Genomic DNA, 8,629 nt, shown 5'->3' on the forward strand with positions numbered 1-8,629 from the left:
GGTTGTATTAGTAGTGATGCTGTAGGTGGTGGTGACGGTGACGGTGGTAGTAATAGTAAATGGTGATGGAGGTGGTGGTTGTGATGGGTTTATGCTGATCATAGTGATGTTTAGGTGATGGTAGTGATGGTGGTCGCTGTTCTCGTGGCGGTGGAGGTGACGGTGGTAATGTGCTGTTAGATATTGAAGGTATTTGCTGATGTAGGCTTTGCTATTTGATGGTGGGGAGCGGCTGGTAGTCACTGACATATGAGCTATGATGGTGGTGGTGGCGGCGGTGTTGGTGATGGAGGTGGTAGTAATGGTAGGAGGAGTGGTGATGGAGGTGATGGTGATGGTAGTGAATTTAATGATGAGGTTAGTAGATAGTTGATTGATCAACGATGGGTCATGGCCGTGTCATTTACGATTTGGTGAGGAGTAGGGTGGTCCATACAGCAGCAGCAGCAGCAGTAGTAGTAGTAGTAGTAGTAGTAGTAGTAGTAGTAGTAGAAGTAGTAGTAGTAGTGGTGTTGGTGGTGGTGGTGGCGGTAGTAATAGTAGTAGCAGTGAAGGCGCATGGCCGAGTGTTTTGGAGCAACGGGCTCACAAGCATGAGGTAGTGAATTCGATTCCCGGACCGGGCTGTGTGTTGTGTTCTTGAGCAAGACACTTTATTTCACGTTGCTCCAGCCCACCCAGCTGTAGAAATGAGTTGCGTCGTTACTTTTACCAACCTGTATCGGCCATTGCTTTTCCCATGGGTAAATAACATCGGTAGCATGGGCAGGGTGGGGATGGGCATGCTTGGGCGACTGCTGGTCTTCTATAAACAACCTAGCCCGGACTTGTGCCTCGGAGGGTGACGTTCTAGGTTCAATCTCATGATCACTCATGACCGAAGGGGGTTATTACCCTTTTAGTTGTAGTAGTCGTTTAGCTTTATTTCGGATCAGTAAAATAGACATGATTATAGACACACGGGAATTAACACAACTATGAACATTTTATTTCTTTTTTTTTAGTTGTTCGAAAATTAAAAGAAGAAACTAATTTCTCAGTGTTTTTTCTTTTTTTTTATACAGCTTAAAATACAGACCGAATCTTTGGTTTATATCCCAGCAATTAACCATCAAATGTATCTATGGAGAGAAAGATATTGAAAAGCATCAATACGTCAGATAGACAACCAAACGAAGAGGGTATGAGATGGTCGTGAGATGTGCTAAAAATAACAGCTAAATAGCCACTAAATTACATACCAAAAAGATTTTTCGATTTCAGTTTTTGCATAATCGTTTGAATTCCAGTGTGTATAATACAAATTCGCCAAATTTTTCTGAAACTTTCAAAAAAGTTATGATGGATTGTGTGTCGTGCGTAAAGTAGAATTCCGCTGACACTCCAACCGTGAATAAAAACATCAGTACTAACATGTGGACATTACTGTCATGAGTCCTAGGACCCATAGAGACATATACATGTTTTGCACAGCATATAACTGACAGAGATCACATTCCCCTTGAATAGGACACCACTTAGCTGTAATGGTTACTCATTTACAGCTAAGTTGAATGGAGCAGCGTGAAATGCGATGTTTTGCTCAAGAACACAACGTATATCATTCAACATATCCATTCTATTTTTAAAGGCGATATATGGTGATTTGAGGGAGATTTGGCTATTATTTCTAGCAACTCACAAAAAATTATTCTTTTCAACTCTTGGCACAAGGCCCGACATTTCTGGGGAGGGGGCCAGTCGATTAGATCGTCCCCAGTACGCAACTGATACTTAATTTAGCGACCCCGAAAGGATGAAAGGCAAAGTCGACCTCGACGGAATTTGAACTCAGAACGTAAAGACAGACGAAATATCGCTAAATATTTCGCCCGGCGTTCTAACGTTTCTTATCTTCTTCATTGCCCATAAGGGGCTAAACATAGAGGGGACAAACAAGAACAGACAAAGGGATTAAGTCGATTACATCGAACCCAGTGCGTAACTGGTACTTAATTTATCGACCCCGAAAGGATGAAAGGCAAAGTCGACCTAGCAGGATTTAAACTTAGAACGTAAAGTCAAACGAAATACCGCTAAGCATTTCGCCCGACGTGCTAACGTTTCTGCCAGCTCACCGCCTTAACTCACAAAAAATTTTTAATAGGCTTTGTTTTCTCTCTCCAACCAAAAATTAAATTTAATTAAATCAAGACGGGCATGGTTGTGAGGTAAAAAGTTTGATTCTTAACTACATAGTTTCCAGTTCACTTTAGGCATGTGTTTTCTTCCTATAACTTCGGGCTATCGAAAGCTTTGTGAATGGATATTTGTGAAGGTGATAGTGGTAGTGGTGGTGACGTTGGCGATAAGCTGGGCTGGTCGTAGTGGTGGTGGTATTGGTGTAGTGGGTGGTGTTGTTCGTGTTGGTGGTGATTGTGGTTGTGGCAGTACAGTGGTGGAGAGAGATACAGTGATGGTAATGATGACGGGGTTGGTAGTGACGATGGTGGTAGCAGTAGTAGTAGTAGTAGTAGCAGTAGGGGCATTGGTGTATAGTGAGAGGTAGTGGCAGTAATAGTATGGTGGTGGTGGTGGTGGTAATACTGCGATGGTGATGCTGACACTTGTGTAGTAGTAATAGCGTTGGTGATGCTGGAGGTGGTACTAGTGGTGCTGTTGATTCTGTCGCTGGTGTAGTTGTTGCTGTTGTTGTTGTTGTTGTCGTCATTGTTGTTGTTGATGTTGTCGCTGTTGTTGTTGTTGTTGTTGTGGTGGTGGTGGTGGTGGTGGTGGTGGTGTGGGGGTGATTAAAATTGCTCTGCCGTGATAGTGATATGAAATCGTCATTCCGGGTTGGTCATTTGACTCTATAACACGCCACTTCCGGTCACTGTGACCTTTTGCTTTGATTTTGATAACCTGATAAAAAGGGAGCGGGAAGGTCGAGAAATATAAAGAAACAAAGAAAGGGAGAGAGAGAATATAGTGGAGTATGAATAGAGAGATAGGGGGTTAGTGAGAAAGAGAGAGAGAGAAACAGAGTGTCATAAATGAAGTGTAAAATACAAAAAGAGGAAAGAGGAGGAGGAGGAAGATGGAGAAAAAGAAGGAAAAAATAAAGGAATGGATAAAGAGAAGCAAAATCGGTGGAGCGACAAATTTAGGCACATCGCTTTACGTTGTAAATTCAAATCCCTTTGGGATTAATTTCGGTTTCTCTGCATCCCATCTCCGCGCTCCTTCTTTGCGCTCCCACTTCGTTTAATGACTCGTGGTGGTGTCTGTGACAAGTGTTTGCTCTGTCATTTGTTTTGTGCATTTCTCACCAGGCGGCGTAGAGGTTGGATGCACATCCACTGTTTTATGTCATCAGATTCACTACTGATGTGCTCTCCCATGCTGATAATTACATGGGATTTGTCCCAAACATGACGACAGTTCATTCGAGAGACTGTTGAATGGCCGGTGGAAAATACGGCCGAGGTATTTGGTTTCCATTTATATAAAGTGTTTAGTAAGATGGGAGGATTTTCCATAAAGAGAAAAGAAAAGGGAAAGGCGTGTTTGTGTGACCCATGATTAGCGCTGTTGAATCAGGCTTATGATCTAGCAGTAGGTCCGTTTATCTTCTGTCTTCTACTTGTTTCAACCATTAGACTGCGACCATGCTGGGGCACCGCTTTGAAGGATTTTAGACAAACAAATCGACTCTAAGATTTATTTTTTCAAGCCTAGCAATTATTCCATCCCGCTCTTTGACCGAACCGCTAATTTACAGGGACGTAAAACACCAACACCAGTTGTGAAACGGTGGTGGAGGGTCAAACACAGACACAAGGACACACACACACACACATATATATACATACGACGGGCTTCTTTCAGTTTCCGTCTACTAAATCCACTCAAAAGGCTTTGGTCGGCCTGATGCTATAGTAAAAGACACATACCTAAGGTGCCACGCAGTGAGACTGAACCCAGAACCATGTGGTTGGGAAGCAAGCTTCTTAGCCACTTAGCCACGCCTTCGCCAATGTAAAAAATATTTTTCCAGAACACAACACGCATTGGAAACCATAAGATAAATTCAAATTTGCAATGCTATAGTTTTTATACGTTTTGCTGTGAAATTTTAAACAGATGCTACTTCAAGTTGTTATTTTCTTTGTATACAGAGAAACAAAAGAGGGTGTCCTAGCATTTCTAGCATTCCTTTGACTATATATCAGAAGAAAAGCACCTTCTTTCCTCTACCCTCGATTGGAACTAATATCAAGTTTTTGTGGGGCTTTTAAATCACTTGCAAATTAGGATTTAGATGTATTGCCAGGCTTATAAAATAATGAATAAATACTATTATTTCATTCAACTACATTTCTAAAATGTGTTGCCCCAGTATGGTCGCTGCCTAACGACTGAAGCAAGTAAAAGATGTGGCTGTGTTGTAAGAAGTTCACTTTAAAGCTACATAGCTCTGGGTTCAGTACCTCTGCGTGGCACCTTTGGCAAGCATATTCTACCTCGGGCCGACCAAAGCTTTGTCAGTGGATTTGGTCGACGGAAACTGAAAGAAGCCCGTCGTGTGTGCGTGCATGTGTGTGTGTGATTGTGTATCTATGGGTGTCTATATTTTTCCCCCTATCACCGCTTGACAACCGGTGTTGGTGTGTTGACACCCTCGTAACTTAGCGGTTTGGCAAAAGACACTAATAAAATAAGTACTAGGTTTTTGAACAAAGTCCTAGGGCAGATTTATTCGACTAAATTCCTTCACGGCAGTGCTCCAGCATCGCCACAGTCAAATGACTGAAACAAATAAAAGAATAACATCATATATATATAATATAATATAATATATATATATATATATATATATATATATACACACACTCCTATACAAATGCTTTAATTATTTTTGAGTTAATATTCTCATTTCTTGGTAGTATCTTTTTGGAAACAAATATGCATCGCTAATGAATGTATGGATGTATGTTGTGTGCGCCGCATGTGTGTGTACGAAGTAACGTTATCAGGTAGTCAGCAGTTTAATCTTTTACTATACTCCTTAGTCTTGTCAAGAAACGAAATTCAAATGCCTGGCCTGAAGCGTAACGGACATCTTTTGACAGCGTGGAATATTTTGACATGATATTTTTTTCGTGGTGATGGTGTTATCAGTGGTAGCATAGTGTGTATTTGAATAAGAGAAAGAGAGAGAGAGAGAGGGGGGGTAAGCTTAATGTGTTGAGACACTTCATGGTTCCGCTTCAGTGACGCGCGAGATGGCGAACGCCAGGTGATATATAGATGAAATAGATTCCTCGTTAATATTAAAAGTGTCAGCGGTGATTATTAAAAATTAGATAGAACACAGAAAGAGAGAGAGAAAGAGATGGTCGAGAAGATATTTAAACGGAGAGAATAAAAAGGATTATAGCATTATAATTATGGTACATTGTATTTTAAAATATATTTTTTCAAGTAGCTATTTTAGTTAGTTTATCTCTTCTTCTTCGTTTCGATCATATCGCAATTTTGTTTTCATTTATTTTCTTAGTTCAAATTCGTACAATAATTGCCTCGTCATCTTGGTGAAAGCTACCCGTTGTGAGTAAGATTAAATTAATCCTTTCTACAGCAGGCACAAGGCCTGATATTTTGGAGTAAGGGGCGAGTCGGTTACATTATCTCAGAGCTCAATTGATACATATTTTTTTCTTTCGACCCAGAAAGAATGAAAGGCAAAGTCAACCTCGGCAGAATTTGAACTCAACATAAAGACGGATGGAATCCTACTAAGCATTTTGTCCGGTGTGATAACGAGTGTATCAGATCGCCGCCTTGGATAAAAATAACCTACCCCAGTGTTCAACTTATACTTATTTTATGCCCCCCCCCCCACACACACACACCTCGGGAGAATGAATATGAAAATCAGCCCCGGCGGCATTTGAACTCAGAGTGCAAAAACGGACGAAAAGCCACTAATCATTTTGTCCAGCGTGCTTAACGATTCTACTAGCTCGTCGCCTTGAGTAAGACGAAAATGATATCAACAAAGATTGGGTACCAAGCTACTGAAGAGGACATTTTAAGCTGGCCCTGGAAATGTCTATCAAATTTGAAGATACATTTTATTTTCAACGATCCACCAACCATAAAATGTATTTTCTCACTTCATGGGTGCACAACTAAATGAATAAATAGATAAAATAGAAATTAAAAAAATCAAATCATTTTGCTCATCAGTCTGTCTACTCTTATGTTAGTTTATTCTTATGTATAATGATTATTATACACTTACTACAGAGTGTCATGGCATTCCCGCTTCACGCGGACGTTTAAATACTTATATATTTAGCTTGTTTCAGTCAACCATGCTGGAGAGCAATCTTCAATGGTCTTAGTCGAACAAATCATCCCAGTACTTATTTTAAAGTCTGGCGCTTATCTATCGTTCTCTTCTGTCGAGGTAAAAACAGACAGAAAGACACATATATACGACGGGCATCCACGCGGTTTCCATCATCCAAATTCACTCACAAGGCATTGGTCGGCTAAGATGCTGCGCTAAAGCTGGCTGCATCGAATATCTAAATATTGCTTCACGTAAAGGGACGTAATTTGATACCTACACGGCAATTTTGTTCGATGCACTGAATTGAATTTTTCATGTAGTTGCCAAACAAGCTTTTTTTTTTTTTTTGCAGCACTGCAATTTTGGAAGAGATCATCACTGGTGGGTTACTTATCAACTCGATTGTCATCTTATACGGATTAAAATATTAAGAAAGATTCTACAATCGTTTCTGTGTTGATTTTCAAGTGAATCTGCTAATAACTCCATGTAATATAATTGATACTCTAAGGTGGTGAGCTGGCAGAAACGTTAGCACGCCGAGCGAAATTCTTAGTGGTATTTCGGCTGGCTTTACGTTCTGAGTTCATCCTTTCATCCTTTTGGGGTCGATAAATTAAATACCAGTTACGTACCGGGGTCAAGCTAATCGACTCCCCCCTACCCCAAAATCGGGCCTTGGGTCTAGAGTAGAAATGAATATAATTGACACTCTATATTAACTTAATCATTGTCCGTGAATATAATTTAAACAAAGTAGATCAAAACTTTTTAAAATGAACCTCCTTAAGTGTCCCCAGTTTCCAGCGTTTAATTTAATTGTCCACACTAGTAAGAGGATGAGAAACGTGAAGTCCCTTCACCATATATAGGTGAACAGTTTATCCCAAGTAGCTTGCATCAGAATAGTAGATATATGCTATTGTGGTATCGTGTGGCTCTCGGTCAAACATGACTGAGCTGGCTTATAATCAAAGAAATCACATACACAGCCTTCCAGTCTATTTCTTAGAACACAGTACATCTAAGAATTCCCTTGACCACAGATAGGTTAGATGTCTCTCTCAAGTAATGTTCCCACTCATTATTGATCTACTTGATTGCGCTATTATCTAATTTTCGGTCAAATATGACTGAGCGGATTCATGTTCAAAGACGATACATCCATGACATTCCCGTCTGTTTCTTAGAACAGTGTATGTCTAAAGATAAACACTATGTGTTTATTTCTAGACAATGGTAATTTGTTTAGTTTGTTTTAGACATCTAAGGAGGAAAAGGCTGAATAGGAAGCGGTTTGCAATCCCTCTGTTTGTTCTCACGAGGGTCAAGCTCAATATTTTCTTTAATCGCATTGACTGTGCTGTTTTAAGAAGATTTACGAACTCATTAGTACTGATCCTCCTTCTATGATTAATTAATTAATGAGAAAATTGATAAAATCTCACGGCTTACAATTGGTTAACTGCAACCTGCCTGGGACACCTGCCTTAGCTACGTATTTTAAACTGTTTATACTTAAGTAATTTGGTTGAGGACTCTGTGTGGTGCCTAATACAAAATTCGAATTCTCAGTTTGGATCATAATATTCGGTTTCTTGTTTATTCAACGAACTGTATATCTCACGAATAACAATAAACTTCAAAAAATAACGGATGATACTTTAAAAGCCATTCTATTTAAACACATCACACTTTCAGTCTAGACAGATGCTAGTTGATAATGTCTATCGAAATAATCTGAAACCGGTGTTTGAATCTTAGTTCATATCTTGGTTTCACTTTTTGGCACAAGGCTCACAATTCCGAGGAGGGGTGAAATTTGAACTCAGAACGTAAAGATGGACGAAATGCTTCTAAACATTTTGCCCAGTGTGCCAACCATTCTACTAGAAGGTTGCCCTAATATTATTTCATTTGTTAATTTCAAATTTTGACACAGGGCCTGCCGTTTTGAGGGAAGGGGTAAGTCGATTAGATCGACCCCAGTACGCAATTGATACTTAATTTATCGACTCCGAAAGGATGAAAGGCAAAGTTGACCTCGGTGGGATTTGAACTCAACGTAAAGGCAGACGGAATGCTGCTGAGTGTTTTGCCCGGAGTGCTAAACCTACTACCAGCTCACCGCCTTCATCTAATTTCACATATATTGACGGTCGTTTGTTTGCACTGTAATTGCCAAAACATTATTATGATGGTCAGTTTAGATAGTTAACTCCTCTTACTTGTAAAGTCTTTATATTGGTATTTTAAAAAAAATTGAATATTTTATTTGTAAGAGATATC

General features: G+C 39.9%; 1 long non-coding RNA gene across 2 annotated transcripts in view; it reads right to left on the minus strand.

Annotated features, from left to right (window-relative positions):
• Positions 1-8,629, minus strand: part of LOC128248154 (uncharacterized) — a 62,518-nt gene that overhangs the window by 12,621 nt on the left and 41,268 nt on the right. Inside the window, exon 4 of one of the 2 annotated variants that reach the window (XR_008264446.1) lies at positions 1,052-1,121. The exons of the other annotated variant lie outside the window; for it this stretch is intronic. This is a non-coding gene — a long non-coding RNA (uncharacterized LOC128248154). Of the gene's footprint in view, positions 1-1,051; positions 1,122-8,629 lie in introns of those variants that run through there. 2 annotated transcript variants of the gene reach the window in all.

This window comes from Octopus bimaculoides, chromosome 6 (assembly GCF_001194135.2).
Source record: "Octopus bimaculoides isolate UCB-OBI-ISO-001 chromosome 6, ASM119413v2, whole genome shotgun sequence".
Classification (NCBI taxonomy): domain Eukaryota; kingdom Metazoa; phylum Mollusca; class Cephalopoda; order Octopoda; family Octopodidae; genus Octopus; species Octopus bimaculoides.